The 18808-nt window shown below is 31.5% G+C and overlaps 1 pseudogene; it reads left to right on the forward strand.

The window, feature by feature from the left end:
* Positions 1-14856, forward strand: part of LOC124366684 — a 44596-nt pseudogene extending 29740 nt beyond the window's left edge.
* Positions 14857-18808: the final 3952 nt, after the last annotated feature.

Below are 18808 nucleotides of genomic sequence, written 5' to 3' on the forward strand. Positions count from 1 at the left end.
AAAATGTAAACGAACTAAAAAGTCATTTGAGATTACTATACGACTTTTATTCATAGATAAAAAAAGAAAAGAGACAAGTGTTAACATAACACTCTGTGACAATAATGGTGTGGAGTTTACATATTTTGTAAATTAAATAAAACTTTACATATTAATGTAACAACTTATAGAAATCACAGTATGCTTTTAAATATGTTTTATACATTTTTATACCGAACCGCTATACGATCCTGAAATTTTATGTTGCGGCAACCTCATCATAAGTCTCGTCACCGTTGTAACTACCTGTTGTAATATACTCTGAGTGTTGTAATCACAATTCTCAAGTTACAAAAGCCACAAACTACAGCAGAAACTTGTTTTCTTAAAACAGTGTTAAAGATATCAAAAGAATGTGAATCTTTGCCTAAAACAGGTCAGATTTTATTGAAACCCACTACGGTCTGAGGTCTACTGTCACTCAACCTAATGTTGACTAGTCATAGCTTTACGATTTTAATAGTAAATTTCTACAATTTTCTCTCAGTTCCTACTAACTTCCTCTACTACTGACCATAGTAAAATCAGCCGTTTTCACAATAGACTTTTTTAAATTTAGTATTACAAGTTAGGGGTGGTTTTTAACGCTGCCTGTTTCCTGGAAACCTTGGATAGTTTTTTGAAGTCTTTATTTAAATACAGGGTTGCGATTGGCATAGGTTTCATTAAATAAATCCCTTGCATTATTATAAAATCTCACTTAGTGGTCTCAGATAAGGGAGGCCTGCCGCTTACTGTAACACAGGATGAGTTTGTAAGGAAAGTGGTTCTCTATTGAAGTTATTTACCTTCTGATTGTTGATGTTAATTTTTTATTAACTTCAATGATCAGCCATTTTGTACTGGGTTACGATAGAAAGATCTAGTTTTCACTATTCTTCTTTTATCAAGACCTTTCAAATAATTGGTCTTAATATTTAATAATTATGAGCTGCCGCTCACCCTAAAAAATCCATTTTTGGGGAAATGGGTATAGTTGTATCAGTGTCTAAAAGTTCACTTCTATTTCTAAGAAACGTGTCCTGAGTTCCACCCCTCCATCTTTATCTATAAAAAAACTAAACAGTGTATATCCGTGTCCCTAATAAAAATAATTTGTAATTGCAACAAAAATTGTATGTATGTACATAACGAAACTCATTCATGAATATTATAGTAATCAAGTCGATTTGGAAACTGAAATGTAACAAAAGGTAAGGGTATTACGTGTTTTCTGTAACAAAAGAAACAATTCCATGAAAATTTGTGTTATGTACGTAATGATGTAATACAGTTATTGTTAGTGGAGAGATAAAGTATATTGTGAGCAGATGAAGAATCTTACATTCATTTCTGAGAGAAATAAACCACTTTAATCAAAACCCACTCCAACAATGAAAGAGTAACCATTAATTCTAACTCCCTCCTGCAATTTCCTCTTATGTTTAACTTTAATATAATTTCTTAAACTTAAACTTAGAATTAAACTTTAATTTCTTGTTATGTCTAACTGTCTTATGCAATTTTTTCGCCCCTTTTGTTTAAAAAGTCTAAAATATAAACGGTATATTTGAAGAATACTTATAAATATTTCTTTATACTAATAGTACTAATACTACTATACTACTAATACGTACTAATAGTTGTACTGTATTTATAATCAACCCTTGTAACAAACTCTATTGCGCTTTTTTATTTCCAATGACTTTTTTATTTATAACATATAATTAAACTGTTTAGAAAGAGGGTTTTACGTTTTATATTTCTTATCTTCGAACATACATTTCACTAAACATGTAGGAGTGTGAACTATGATTGAAATGATGACAGCTCAGCTTGTATAGTAAAATATTACTTTTATGTTTCCAATGCTATGTATGAATGTTAGAAATCGCGACTTATGATCTTTACATCTTTGAACATTAATATTTACTGTTACATGGTGTAGCTAGATTATAATCAACATTTCATTTATTGTTTCAAATTATTGCAGTGGAGAAAACTGATTGGTAAATCTATTCTCCAATCTTAACGATACCCGATTATAAAACGAGCGTGACTTTTGCACCGCACCAGCAACATTAAACAGAAGTACTTTGGATATACTTTGGATAACACTCCATGTATATTAATTTATTTCCATCAGCACAATGCTTGGACTCAATTATATATCCAATAATTAAAGAATTAAAAAGTTACAGCTGTCTAATGAATAATTATAATAAAAGCGATGTTAGCAATAAGAACTATTTGTGAATAATATAATTCTCCTAATAGTCTATGATATGACTGCGTGATTCTATTTAACTATAAACTGTAATAGAAGTGAAGTATTTTTAAACAGAAAGAATTGATGTGTTAGACATTATTGGGAGAAAGAAGTGTTTGTCTACTCGAGGAAGAAAGCCTCCAACAACTCACAAAACAAACGTGGCAACTCTGTTCTTGACAGTTTAAAAGGTTTCGGGTCTTGAGAACTGCAATCAACAACGATTCTTGTCTTGTTTATCTTGAGATCTTGAGCACGTTGTTACTGACACATTTTGGGAGCTGCGTTACGTCATCATAAAAGCACATAATTCTAAAATTTAAATCTATGTTTATTTAATTTTAATTCTAAGGTACTTGATGTACCTTTAAAAATAGATCTTTTTTGTTTTATTGCAACTATGTAAAGGGTTTTTTTACTGTCTAAGTCAAACAAGAATAAAAGGTGCGAAACATGTGTCTAAGGTCATTGGTAACACATAACATGTATGTTCTGTTACCAAGGCTGGTTCACACTTTTACTGCTATTGGAACAATTTTTGTTGACTCAAAGTCATGTATACGTGTTATTTCTAACAAAATAAATACACAAAATGGATTTCTTTTATCATTTGACTTCGCAAAAACAATTATAAAGACATGAAGAACAATTTTTGAAACATCAATACTAATAATGATATAAGCCTACATATGTAGTAACATATGAAATGAAGACCGCACAGGTAAATAACATGTATAACCTCTTCCATCGTAATTCAGTCATTATTACCCATAATATAGTAAAGATAAATGTAATATTTTATTTAGGTTTAACTTAATTAAGGAAGGTATTAAGATTAATGTTGAACTGGATATTATTATGATAATAGTTTTTTACATTTGTATTATTCTCAATAAATGCCCTGCATTTTATTTTGTACTCCTGTAATTTATTTTCAAACATTCCATCCATCACTGATATCAAATATCTTGTGCACGTAAAGTTATAATTTCCAATACGTAGGAATTGTGCAAAGTCAAATTTTCTATTAAAATGGAGAGTTAATATTAATTATACCGTTGAAAACTAAACATGATATCCGTTTAGGGGAACTTAGTTTCTTTTTAAAAGTAGGGAATACATTGAATTAGCCAGATTGATTACGATTAGTTGTACTATTTATTTCTCAGCAATATTTACGTGCAAAGAAGTAAATACCATTATCTTTCAAAACATCCTATGATCTAGATTAAGAAATATTCTGAAAAATAATTTTTTCCAACAATCATTACATGTGAATGTTTAATTTAGCTCCGGTTCACCGTCATCTCAGTGTAGCATCTGGAATCTGACGCTGTCGAGTACCTGCCTCCTGGAAATTGGAGTCATGTTAGTCAGAAGAGATCCAAAAAGTTTTCAGTGCAATCAAATTCCTTACATCGTTTTGACATCTGAGACACCTGCAATTCAAAATGAAAGTATAGAGTAATCTAGATGAATAGATATTCTCATTGTCTTAGATAGTGCACACGATGCTTCTGACATGATCTATAAACACGGTGGAGAAACCAAGTTTTCTACATAACGTAGCTATGGTGGGAAGGTTTTATTCAATGTGAATGTTGAGTTTAGCTCCAGTCCACCTTCATTTGAAATCTGAAATCACATACTTGACTCCTGGAATCTGGAGTCATGTTTGTCTAAAGAAATTTCAAAAATTTCGGGAACGAAAAAGCTGAAAGTAAACTTTTACATCGTTTGGATATCAGGAATTTTTAATATTGGTATCCATAGTTGTCCTAAACCGAAGGTTGGTTTGGCGGTTGGCCTGCAAATTTTATGTATGAAGCCCCAATATGAAGCCAAAATACTGTCACTTTTTTATTCATACAGCATCCGTATTTGATGCATTTTATATTTGATATTCACTAACACAAAATAACGACGGAAGATGACCATCAGGAAAGGTAGATATATATTATAAATAGAAATATTATATATAAATTTAAATAAATTATTATTATTATAAATTAGAATTATTTTATATATAAAATATTTCTAAGCAGGGCACTCTACTTTCGCTTTGTAATATGTGACTGTGACTCACTAAATAATGACATTTAACCTGTAACTGTTTAATTATATGTAATAAAATGTCATTAGAAACAAAAAGTACATTAGAGTTTATTACGACGGTTGATTGTAAATACAATACAACTATTTGTTTTCAAAATTGAAAAAATGTTTATAAGTATTCTTCAAGTATAGAGTTGACCTTTTTAAAACTTTTTAAACAAAAGGGAAGTATTTCCAGAAATACAATTATATTGCCTTCAATAGGAAAACAGAGTACAATACAAAACAATTTCAGAGGGGAGTTAGAATGAATGGCTACTCTTTCATTGTTGGAGTGGGTTTTGATTAAAGTGGTTTATTTTTCTTAGAAACGTCTGTAAGATGCTTCATCTGCTCACACTATACTTTATAATTGTACTAACAAGAACTGTATTACATCATTAAGTATATAACACAACTTTTCATGGAATTGTTTCTTTTGTTATAGAAAACATGGAATATTTGAGGGATAGGCTTATTGGTTTGATCAGAAGAAAAATTATTCATACTGTATTTAGAAGCCTATATTTAACTTTGGACTATTCGAAGTGTCCGTGATAGAATTATTTAATATTTCATTAGCTGGGTTCTTATTGAGCTTCCTCATATAAACTTTATAAATTCAATCATTTTAGGAATTTTGAATACAGATTTGAATATCTGGCCAAATTTGTCAGAACTTTTTAGTAGTTGTAAAATGTGTTGTAAATAAAAAGCTTTAAAAATTGAGTATAGTAAAAATGCACATTTATCCTATGGTACGCAGTATAACATTTTCATACTGTTGCAAAGTTTATAACTGTCCTTAATGGTTACCTCTCAGAGAAAATAAAAACTTTACTATTAAAAACGTAGAGCAGAAGCAGTTTAACATTAAGTTTAGTTACGTGGATCTGACATCACAATGGGTTTTAATAAGATCTGTTCTGTTGAAAGCAGTGATTCATATTATTTTGCCCTTTTATTTTAATAGTCCTTTAAAGTTAAAAATTTCTATTATCGTATGTGGCTTTTAATCATAAAAATTTTTGGTTACACCACATAAGGTATATTGAGTGCAAACTGATCTGGAAATCGGGTGTTGTTTTATGCAAGATATAACACTAACGATGCTTATGTGTTGTTGTTTCAACGATAACATTTTAATATTCAATATAAGGATAATATAGCTGTTGATTATACAAATAAAATTAAATCATATTGAGATATATCTAAGTAACTATATATTACTATAACTTTTATTTTTATTTCAGTATAAAACAAGGTAGTCTTGACACCGAATTTTTAAATTTAATTTCCACTTTTTCTTTTTACTCTAAGAATAAAAGCCATATACAAATCTCAAAAGTTCTCCCAAAAATGATTATTTTCATAATCTTATTGCCATGAAAATTCCTGTTAAGATCAATGTATAAATTTTCACTAACGCTCAATGAAGACTCTTGGAGTGACATGCACAATCATCAATCCAAGTGTAGTTTATATTAAAATGAAGCTTCAAGCATAATTTCGTTTTTTAAATATCAGACCGACAGAAATAAATTATTCCAGCACCTCGATTGATAGGCTTCAATAGAGCTCAGCCAATAAATTTGGATATTGTGTTCCCTTACTATATTTTTAAAGAAAATTACTTTAAAAAATTCTATTATGGATCACTTTTACAATCAGCCAATAAATTGGGACAACTAAACACAAAACCGTGTCTGTCTTCCCAAAAATAGAAGTATCATCTCGTCCTACATATTTATGTATTACATTAAATACTATATATTATAAATTAATATATTATTTATACATTTTTTTCTTAAATAAAATGCCATATGATTGCTCTCAGCTTGTTTACTAATTTAGTTGCTATGATGAGATTTACACCAATATAAATATGTTCACTGACGCTCAGCCAAATCACATAAAGCGATATGCACCTTCGTAGACATTGATGTTACCAGTGTAGAATTTTTATTTGTATGCAAATGTTACGTGCAAATGTTTAATTTGTATGAAGAAAGACAGAACAGAAATTATATTCTTTCAGCCCGTCAAGTGATAGGCTTCACTAAGACTCAGGGAAAAATTTATACTCTTTTTAATAAAGTGTACTTGTGTGTATTACTTTTTGTTAATATACTTGTTGTTATTTAGTTCTCAAAGCCAGTTATAATTTCTTACATGACTTGTTGCATGCACATGTTTTTCTTTGTTTAGGTTTTTATTGGGATTTTAACCAACTACAGGAATGCTCTATCATGTATTACGTCATAGATGTGTTACTGAAAGAGTAAAAAGAACAGATATAAATACTCGCAGTTAGGGTTTTTAATAGTTTTAGACAATGTGGCTAAGTAAAAGTAATACCCCGGCATTTTTGGTTCTGTCGATTCTTTTGTCATGTGTACAAATTTAATTTGTATTTCTCGATAAAATATGAAAATTTCAATAAAAGCTTTACCTGTTTTAGTGAGTCATAAAATCTAGAACTATTTACACGATCTGCCAAATACTTGTGAGAAATTCAAAACACTTCATCAAAGATAGCAATGAGAGTGATTCTGAAAGTGAACTTCTAGTACGAAATATAAAGTTTTCATAATTTCTTTTTATTTAAAACATAATTTAACGAGTAAATGTTTTTTCACACGGTTTCTCTTTTGCAAGTAAAATAGTAATACACATAGTATATCCTGCCTTTATGTTTATTACATATATGCCATATTACTGTAAAAAAATAATCAAACCGACTTTATTTATCTTTTTAACTGGTTTTCAAGACTTTAACGACTATTTTCCAAATTGCCAACCGTATAGACACGTAAATTTCATAATATAACTCAACAATTCGGTTGTAGAGTTCATCTCCCAAGAGTCTTAACAGTACAATACAGAAACAGGAAGGCAACCAAGAAGCAATATAAACTTTGGTCTTCAACTTGAGTTTATAAAGTTAAGTTGGCAAACCTGTTCTTGTTCTATCTCTCAGAACACAACTTTCCGTATTACTTATACAATTGTGCCTGCTCCTGTAGTGGTTTTCCGTGTATCTTGAATATTTCACCAACTCTATAACATTTTTAATATTAAATTTATTTTGTTTTTTCTTAGTAACAACGATTACCCTTCTGATCAATATTAAGAAGATAAATAGAAGAACCCGATATGCAGTGATTACAAACGACTAACTACTTATTTTTTTACAAAGTGTGTCTTGTTCCATTTTACTCTGAAAAGTTTAGCTCGCTGTTTTTTTTTTTACAAAAAACAATTAGTTTTCACAATATTTTTATACAAACATTTCCCACTAACAACAATTTACTAGGTATCATAAAATATTATAATCCAAAATATAGACAGAATAAGTTGAGAAAATACATCAGCCAAGGCCGAGCCTGTTTGGAAGTAAACTGTCTAAGAAGTAAATGGACATGTGGTGTATTTATGTTGTTATAAGTTAATTATATCGATCTTGAATATAAAAATGGACAAGTATGTCCGTTGGAAATAAGTAAATAAATAATAATAAGTGCTGATTCTGGTGACGGCCCTCTCTAAAAGAACAATTTTACTTATTTATGTATCACTGAATCGTGCAATCCAAAAAAAAACTAAAAACTATTAGTTTCAATGAAGTTATTATTTTTAAACAGAATCTCGCCCCCACAAGACCACTCACCCCCAAACTTGCCAAGAGCCCTAGATTTATTTTGTATGAGATCCTTGCTGACATCTCTTCTTAAAAATAAAATAAGGATCTAAATCGAATAATAGAGGGTCAACCAATGAAGAAAATATTGTGATACAAATTTAAAACCCTAGGATGAAGAGTTACAGTACTTTTATGAGGCTACAACTAACCCCTAACCACCCTCACCCCAAGGGCTAGACATTCTGTCCCACAAATGAAAAGGTGCTCTCATTGATGCCTTAAATATGAGCCTCAGAAATTCTTTTGTATTCTTCCACCCTAAACGAAATTTCATCAAGAAAGCATTTATTGACTTTGATAGAACACCTTTCACTCCTACTTCCATTTAATAAAAGAGACACTTAAAACCGTCTTGTCAGACATTTTGAACATAGATCGACACTTACTCCTCTCGAACTGAAATAATCACACCTCTTGAAAATTTTAGTGATTACGAAATGATTTTACTAACAATTTTCAATAGTTTAATTTAGTTTTTCGTGTACATTTGCATTCGATTTTTCGATTACAACACATATGATATTGCACACTATATTTTACTTGTAATCACAGTTATGACCTTCTTTATTATTTGTACTAGAATTAATAAATTACTTCCTCTTTCTTCTATTGCTTCTTAATGTATTTAAATTCGAAATTTTGAGAAATTGAACAAATCTCAGGTAAATTATCAACATTTGGAATTCAAGCGACAGCAGCTTATCAAGCGTTGCCTCCAGTTTAATTACAGGGAAGCGCTAATTTCCAATCTAGCGAGCGCTGATTGGTGGTCACGTGGTACCATGCGGTACCAACCTGACAGGATAAAAATAACCAGAGAAGCATGAGTAAAACAAATTGTTTATAACTACATTTATCAATTTCCAGATATCAAATCGTTGATGATATCTGGTATTGATTATATTACACCTTGAGGTGGTGTAACTTTTTTATTTTGCCCAATGAATAAATCTTTAAAAATCTTTGCAATTTCTGCCTATAAATAAAGAAATTAAATTTAAAAATTATTTTTAAAACTAACTTTTTCTAATGTAAGGGCCGAAAAAAATACGAGTGTTTGTCTGGAACTACAATAAGACAGGCTTATAGTAATTTAGTAATTACTGTAATATTTGAATTACTTTCAGTAAGTTTAAGTCTATTTTATTCGCTTTCACTAACATTTACAATACTTCCGCTTTCTGCATTAACCATCGACCCTCTTGAACCCATGCAATCAATCTCTATAGACCAACTTTTTATAAACAAAACCTACCATATGACAGAAAATGATATTCAGTCTATGATACAAACAGGATGAATACGAAAATGACATAAATTAACAGCTGTTTAATGGATAAAGTTATGTAATAGATATGTGCAGTAACCACCTTCATCCATGTTAATATTAGTTTTTATAGTACTCAATTGTTCCCTACAACATGAATAATCTCAGGTACTGCTGTACATAGAGGAATAATGACCAGTATCCTGAATAGAGGATACTTATTACAATTATTTACTAAAAAGATTTACAAAAATGTAACTTAAAACTTTTTTCATTTTACCCCCTTTCGTAATGGGGTTATGTTGTATATGGTGTTATGGTATATATATACATTCATTAAATTTGTATAAATGGTAATAGCCGGATTTAATTTATTTCAATAAACATTGAATCGCAAAAAGTAACATACACCACCGGGACTCGAACCCGGATCTCTCACTTGCCGGGTGAATGTGCTACCATTACACCACAGAGCCTGGTTGCTCCGCCGGGACTCGAATAATAATTGTAAAAAAGGAATTTTGGAACAGTTGAACAGATAAAGTACCATATTTGTCAGTCAATGTTGTTATTTTAATAAATTTTCATAGACAGGTAAAATAGAAGGAACTTTCAATAACTCAAATTTTAATATACCTTGAAATAATCTGAAAAGTGTTAGTAATTCTCTTTTTAGAAATAAAATGATTAATCTTTTATAATATATTAATAAATATATGGATTAACATGAAATAAAAATGTGAAAAGTGAGATTTTAAAACCACAGAGTGGGGGGAGCGATTCTGAGTGAAGCAGAAATCGTGATGAGATGTCTTTTGTAATGTAAATCCCTTATTACAAATATCCTGATTAAAGTGCTTCTTTTCCTAATTTTGTCTTCGGTTTCATTTTATTTTCTACACTTTTAATTTGCTAAATGATGATGTAATCAACATAATGGCATAATATGGAATATTTTAGAGTATATTTAAATAAGCAGATGGTCAGTAAATAATAGAGAATGGACAATTTGTTACACACATTTCAAAAGTTGTCAATGTGTTAATTATAAAAAACAAAAATATAAATGTCTTGTTGCAATAATCATTGTATGAATTACAATATGTACTAGGATTTATGTATTGGAAATATTTAAATAATTATGGATAGGATTATTTCTGGTTCCTCACCATTTGAGTGCCCGCAGCAGGAGTACCCTCAGGATCCTAGAATTCTGAGTTTTCTATAATAATGTGTTTCTGGAACATTAAGGAAAATGTCATTCAAGAGACAATGCGTCAAGTAATGTGAGAGAATGGTATAATTTCATTTCTGTCAGTTTCCCCAAGGATACATCGACAATGAATTGACCTACAGATGTAAAATAGATTACCAAAAATTTTGCAGGGCATTTCATGGTTCTATAGATTATCTCGACATCGATTATGGTACGTGTCACTCCATAGACTTCGGCTGAGCGTTAATAAACATTGGTCTTATTAGTAACGAACTAATGTAATAATGTACAAATAAATATATTTGTAAAAAATTATCAAAGCAGACAGAAGTTTGTACATTCCACCAGCGGACAAAAAAGAAATTGTGTCAGATTAATAATTCAGTATGGAGGGCCTTAATGACTCTTGGTCAAATTCCATTTGTGTCCATTGACGTGCATGCATCACCATAGAACTTATTCATGTCCATACAGGAATGGAGCTTTATTTGTAACTTCATGTATCAAGATAATATTTCAAAATGATAGCCTAAATGGACGTCTTTGTTTATTAACGTTTTGTTACAGTGATATTAGACTTGACATACAATTTTCTAACCGATGGAGATAGAGCAAAATTTCACTGATGCTTTTTGTATTTCAATTTGTTTTCCACTAACAATTTCGTCAGATACTAGCTAGCTATAACAGTCCGCTCGCTATTGGTCCTCAAATAAAGGACTGCAAGGTGAGAAATGCTAAATTTCGTAAACTACTTCGAGAGGTTTAAAGTAAACCAGAGGTTGTAGAAGTTGTATATTTCCAGTGTTCAGACCTTCCAGTGTTGGCAGATAACCTTAAGTGTATTATTGACTCAAGGAAGTGACTTCTTTACGACTTTACGAGGAAAAGTGGAATTTCCCGTGCTGGTACTTCAAACAAAAACACATTCGGTAACCTCTATTTTGATAGTGAATGATTAAAATATAACATAATTTAATCACTTTCTGTCTTTCAAAAATACATGCATAGACCTTTTGACGTTTACACATACTGAATTCAAATACAATTTCCGTAGGTTCTGGTGACAGCTCGTGGTTTTATGACTACTTTCTTTTATTTGTTTTAGTATTTTTTATAAGTAAAATATTATGATAGTACTTTGTCAAATTTTACAAATTGTATGAATTCGCTATTGGGCTCGCTATTATTGGTTAGTTTTCCTCTCATGTAATGACAACCAAAATATTTCATCCTATCCAATAATATAAAAGCGAAAGTAGTTTGTTTGTTTGTTACCCTTTCACGCGTAAACTATTCAACCGATTGTACTGAAATTACACATGGATATTATTACGGTTTCTGGTTAACATACAGGCCTATTTTTCGAAGACTCCTGACCCATTGGCCCATTATTCTCTAAAATAGCGAAAACTCTCCTCTTGATTTCCCAAATTGCTTTACAGAAAACAAATACTAAGTGAAAAAGCCTGTTAACGCCTAAATCAACTGTTTCGTCTAAACATTGTTTTATGACAGCACAGCCAAATGTGTAATTAACTTATCCATTTTTAAAATTAGTTTACATTTATAGCATGAAAGGTAATAGTAGGTTTAATAGTAACAACACTTCTTATTTAAAACTTTTCTGCAACCACTTTTAAAACACAAAGTAAGAAAATAAACAGAATGGAAAATTAAAAGTATTATTAATATGTAATTTTAGTTTAACATTTAGGCAAATATTAAGAATGCAGTACTTATTCCGTACTGTAATGAAGATATAAAAACAAATGAATCGTTTATTGCAGAAACCCCATAACCAACATTTCTTTCGATTTTGACTTTTTAGTATATTAATAATCTACAAATTGAAATACATTGTTTGGTGCAGAAATCACACAACTGCAACCATCCTAAAGGCTTTAAACTGGGCATCGAATCTTTCGTTTAGTGCAGAAACCCCTCAAGTGACTGCAGTTGTGGGGTTTCTGCAACAAACTCGGGGTAAATTTATTTTTTGTGTTGAGCGATGTTGGCAGCCGTGTCTTTTCTTGTTGCCATGTGCTCTTCACTTCCTGTCTGTTGTCAGTGGTGTACTGTGTGGTGGTTTGTTTACATGCTGTTTATACCGGGCTGATTTCTTGGTTGTTAATGTGTTGTTAAGTATAAGTTGTTGCACTGGTTATAAAGACATCGACATGAGTGAAAGTTCAGATAGTGATGGGCCTTCTCAACTAAAGAGGAAAAGAGGTATCACCAATCCAAACACTTACAAAAGGAATGTGATTCGTGAATCCAGGACCAAAGGAAAAGGTTATGTTACTTACAAAGGTAAGGGAATAGAAAGCAAAGTTTGTCCTCAAAATGTTACTTGTAAATGCCCGATTAAATGTCATTCTAAGATTGATCACGAAGTAGTAACAGATATATGGGACTATTTTTATAGCCTAGAGAACAAAAATTGCCAAGATACATATTTACAATCGCTAATTGAAGCAAGAGCAGTAGGTAGACGTACAAAATCTGCAAAGAATGATGTACCAGTTGACAATGAGTTAGATGATGAAGATGAAAATGAACGTAGTGAGACAGTCTATAAAAGAAAACACACATTTGTGTACTATATAAAAAATAAAGGGTGCCTAGTACCAGTATGCAAAAATGTGTTTTTGAAAGTGCATGGAGTAACAGGTGAACGCATAAGAAGGATTTGTAGCCTTTTACTCCAGAACAAAAGTCCAAGGGACTTACGGGGAAAAAACCGGAGTGGGAACTCTGTACCTGGCACTGTTTGTAATCTGATTCATCAACATGTCAGTTCTTACGATGTCAAAGTGTGACCCACTATGGAGGAAAGCCCAAAAAAATATTTGGACGCAAGACTGACTGTTAAGAAAATGTATGAAATGTTTCTTGATAAACATCCAGATCTAACCAATTTAGTTAAGTATAACTTTTACTACACATATTTCAAAGAGAATTTTGACTACAGATTTGGTCGCCCTCAAGTGGATGTTTGTTGCACTTGTGAAAGTCTATCTAGTAAGCTAAGAGACCCTCTTCTGTGTGAAAGTGCCAAACGTACCGTACTGCTGTGGCAGAGATGATGGTTCATAAAAACAGGGCTAAGAAGTATTTCAAGAAATTGCAAGATTACAGTAATGACAAAGATGACGAAACTCTGGCAATATGTTTTCGACTTCATGCAAAATCTACCTTTGCCGCACATTCCTGTCCAAGAAGTCTTCTATATGCGGCAATTGTGGGTGAACTGCTTTTGTATCCACAACCTAAAGACAAATAAGGCGAAAATTTATGTATACCATGAGGGTGTAGGAAATAAATCACCAGATGAGGTGTGTTCGTTTCTTTTTGACTACATGAAGACTGAAGTCCCAGATACAATAAAGAAATTGGTACTGTTTAGTGATGGTCCTTTCGGACAAAATAAGAATCACACCATGATAAGATTCTTAATGGCTCTGTGTGACAATTCACATTTTAAGACTATTACATACTACTTCCCAGTGCGAGGGCATTCTTTTTGCCCCTGTGATAGGGACTTTGGCTGTATAAAAGCGCCTAATACGGAAAGCTGACCGGATTTATACACCACAGGAGTACATTGAACTGATACTGAGGGCTAGTAATTCTGGTAGATTCACAGTCCATGAAGTGAAAACCCATGAAATTTTTAAACTTCAAGAGCTGGTGGCCTGCATACTACAAGAAGACAGTTTCAGCCTCTGATGAATCAGCAGGAAGAGCCATTCCGAAGAAGGACAAAGAACCATTTTAAAATATCCACTTACAGACAGTTCCATTTCTCCTCACATTCACAAGGGAAAGTAGTAGTGAGAGAGTTCATTGATGGCTTTACGTGAGTCCACATTCACCCTCCTGAAATGTAACCAACCACCGGAGCTACCAACTGCAGTTGCCTACCCTCAAGGACAGGTAAGACATTTTTTTAATTCCTACAATTTTATTCGGAACAATTAAAAGAAAACAATGAAGTTATTTTTGTTTTACAATAATAATGAACATAATGTTATTAGTTAATAAAAATAATATCAACAGTGTATACAATTTTTTTTTTTTAAATATGCTGGCCAGTCACGACTTATTTTTGCCGAATCAACAAGTTGATTTCTTGGTTACAGGTACCTATCCAAAAGGCTAAGCTCAATGACATCACAAAGTTGACCAACTATACCACAGGGTATGAAGACTTCTACAATGCTTTGCTACAATGGCCAACAACAGATGCCGAAATGATTGAGAGGTCCAATGAAGATGATGAGTAGGTTTAGTCCGAAAAATGTATATATTTTCATGTTTTTATACTAGTTAATGAGTTCTATCTTTGAATAAAGTGTCTTAACCATATTTTTGTTTTCCATTGTGCCCAAACCTGTAAATCTGTCAGAAAATTAGGAACCAAATTATAATTTGATTTAGAAAAACAGCTTTTATTGCAGAAACACCATAAGTGAAACAATAAAAAAATTTTTTTTTAAGTGGCATATCAACCCTGATGATTAATATCGACATCCACGACTTTGAATACCTTGGTAGGTAACAATGAAAACTTAGTAAATTGAAATGTTTGTTACTTTTTTTAGAAATTAGGTTTTTTTGATTTCCCTAAAATTCAAAAAATGTTGGTTATGTGGTTTTTCTGCAATAAACGATTCAAATCATCTATCTAATTTTTAATATAAATTTAAAACTCTTATAAAATCCACCTTAGTTGTCTTTTTACAGAAGTAGGCTTCTCAGACCGGTGTATGAATGTATATATTTTCTTGATCGGGAATCGTAAAAACCAGCTATTGAGCAAAAAATACTATAACCAGAATAGGTAAAAACTGTCATACAAATACAAGTTTTGACAGAATATCGTAATCGTAGGAACAAGTCTCAAACTTAACCTTTAAAACGAACGTAATATCTTCGCTAAATAACCTGAAATTAAGATTGACCTAAATTTTAATGAACTCTCTTTAATTACAGGCAAGTTTTTATTTGGCTTGGAAGAATGACGTCATCAATATCTCATTACTAAAACCATGAGTCACGCCTATATTTGCATACTTTCAATGGCCATTATAAGTTTGTGAGATGCAAATAACTTTAACTTATATTATCACATGACTAGGCAACTGCTATTGTTCTGAGCCACAGAGACCATTGTTGCTAAGCTATTGTTCAGGATGCGATGTGGCATTTGGTATGTCTCATTGATCAAACTGTGTATGCTCATGTTTTATCACATATCAAAGTTATATACAAAATCTTATGTGACATATGAATATCCTGGTTCCTCCTTATAATATACAATTGCAAAACTTTATGGATGTAAAGCAAATATATACAACAATCTGGAAAAATGTGTCCGGCAGCGTAATAGTTTGTTACGCAGCATTGTGAAAGTTTAAATAATGAGATTTTACCAAAGATAAGTCACAAGTACCACTACTCGTCTCACATATAAGCGATAGATGATATAGATGATATGGAGGATATTGTTCCCTAACTAAAAGATTGATCGGAATCTATGTTTCGGTTATTGCTTTTTAAGTCCTTTAGTCGTCTTACAAGCAATGGCTAAAGCGATTGTAATGTTACTATAAAAATATTATACTGGACTTTTTTTATACTGGCTCAAACACCCACTTCCGGTATAAGTGTGGTGTAAACATCCACTTTCGGTATAAGTGTGGTGTATGTATCTACTTCCAATTTAGATGTGGTGTAAAAACCCCTTTTCCGGTATAAGTGTGATGTAAGTACCCACTTCCCGTGAAATGGTAGTGTAAACATCAACTTCCGGTATAAGTGTGATCCAAACACCCATTGCTGGCATAAGTGTGTTGTAAGTACACACTTCCTGTGTAATCGCGGTGTAAATATTCACTGCCGGTATAAGTGTGAGTGATGTAAACACCAATTTCCGTTAACAGTTGTACTCTGCAGTAAGTTTTAAAGATAAAAATTCTTATTTCTTTCTTTAGTTTACTAAATACAATCGTGAAGTTACACTTGCTTAACCTTTCGGAGGAAGTAGTTTTCATTTTCTTCTATAATATTTTGGCTTCAAGATAATTAGTTTTGGGTTATTTTAGGTGGGTTCGAGGTACCAACACTTTGTGGTTACTAGCATTCATGGATCCAAGATTTTGTCATCGAGTTAAGAGATTTTTTTTAATTATTGGGAAAGTCTAAGATACCAGAGAATAAGTGTCAAGGGTCAGGACGTTAGGACTATATTTTCTAAGATACGGCTATAGGAGTCCGTAGGCTATATTCGTCCCATATAGCGTCATTTACCACCGTCCTTCAATACATTATTATTAGGTCTGAAAGCCTAAGATGTGTTTATAAGTGTACGACTCCCTATACTATCAAATAAGGTATTAGGCATTGAATGTATAATGAATGTTTTTGAATACGGATATGGAATATGATAGATTATATTCCAATAAGAATATTTGTTACAAAACATCGTATCTAATTAATATGTTAAATAAATATAACAGATACAATAATAAATGGGAGCTCTCAGAGCTAATAGTAAAAACATGACTCTCTCAGAAATAAATATAAAAAAGGAGATATGAAACATTTCCACGCCGCGGAACAGTGAAAACATCTGCGAGTGAGATACAGATTGTGATGAGATGCCGTTCTGTAGTAGAAAACCGTTACATGAGTAGGGTCTGATTGAAGTGCTCGTTCTTTCATTATCGTAACTAGAAAATGTTCTGTCACAGTAGTGCAATTATATTTATTGAGTCAATAAATATATTTGACAACATTAATTCCAAGATTTAATTCAAATCGAAATTTAAAATCAAATTTTTCACCGATGAAGCCGTTCGAGAATAGTGTACGTGTTTTCTTGATAAAATCAAAAAGCACATTCTACTTCAGCACCGAAAAACCCCTTCGACCGAACGTAGATTATTATGAGTGGAAGTATATGCTTTATAATACGTCAAAACAGTTTATGCATCTCGACTGACAATAATGACAGCATTCTTTATGACTTTTGACAGCATACGGTCATGCTCGCTTATGTGCTGACGGATTTCGTTGGAAAAGGTATCATTGGAATTTAAGAAAAAAATATTAGGATCCTGTAAATTTTAATTAACATACTGGAATTTGTTTATTTAACTGAACATTTTCAACAGACAAAACCACTTTGGTGATATTAAAACACATAACTAGTTTTAGTTTTTATCCTATTTGTTGTAACATATGTTCTAATTTTTCTCCTTTGAAATTCACATGGAATCATTTTGATATAATTGTTACTTTCTAATACTTAGAATTTTTCCGAAAGAGGCCTCATTCAAAAAACTGTGTTAAAATGTCTATTTCACAACGTTTATCCATACGAGCCAAGAAGCTATGCAGCAAGGGTATGGACTTCTTGAGTTACGTTGATAGCTTATATATCACTTTAAAAATATAAATTAAACAGACAAATTTCAAATAATCAAGTAGAAATCCAAATATCAAGCAAGTAGCTTCAACTATAAAATACAACCAACGTGTATTATACAATTATTTCCTGCAAAATAAAAATAACAATATTGTGAAAATTGTCCTTTATTTTTAGTTTGATCTGCAGGTGATATTATTACTAATGCATCTAGAGTAATAATTCCAAACTTTCAAATTTCAAAAATATACTCATCCAACCTAAATTACCCTAAGTACAAATGGACCGTGCAATAAACCACGTCGCGGGTAATAAAACTCGCAATAAGCACTCCAGAGAATATAAAAGCAACGAAACAGGTTTAACATATACATAACACACCTTATCATTAGCAAAATAAATTAAGACTCTAAGGATGTAATTTATTAAATTAATTGTAAATTTGATAACAAAGAATACAATGGGCAAACATCTAATCATCATAGACTCAGAAAAACTTGATATGTTAGGTTGATATGACTTGATATGTTTCATAAAGACAAGGAGAAGCTGCATCAAAAATGTTGCTGAGCACAAAAAAGACAAAATTAAGGAGTTTTGTGAGTTTAAAGAAACTAATAAAATCTTTCCGGTCCGGAAGAAAATTTAAATAGGTTGAAATATTTTTTAAATCTTTAAAAGCCCATCAGTTAGTGATCAAATCCAATAATTAATCAAATGTGGGTATCTATTGGTATTTATAGGACATAAACTTTACATATTTCATGTCCTATTTCAATAAGTAAAATATATAAATAATTCATTTT

The sequence above is a fragment of the Homalodisca vitripennis genome, chromosome 7, assembly GCF_021130785.1.
Source record: "Homalodisca vitripennis isolate AUS2020 chromosome 7, UT_GWSS_2.1, whole genome shotgun sequence".
NCBI classification, from domain to species: Eukaryota; Metazoa; Arthropoda; class Insecta; order Hemiptera; family Cicadellidae; genus Homalodisca; species Homalodisca vitripennis.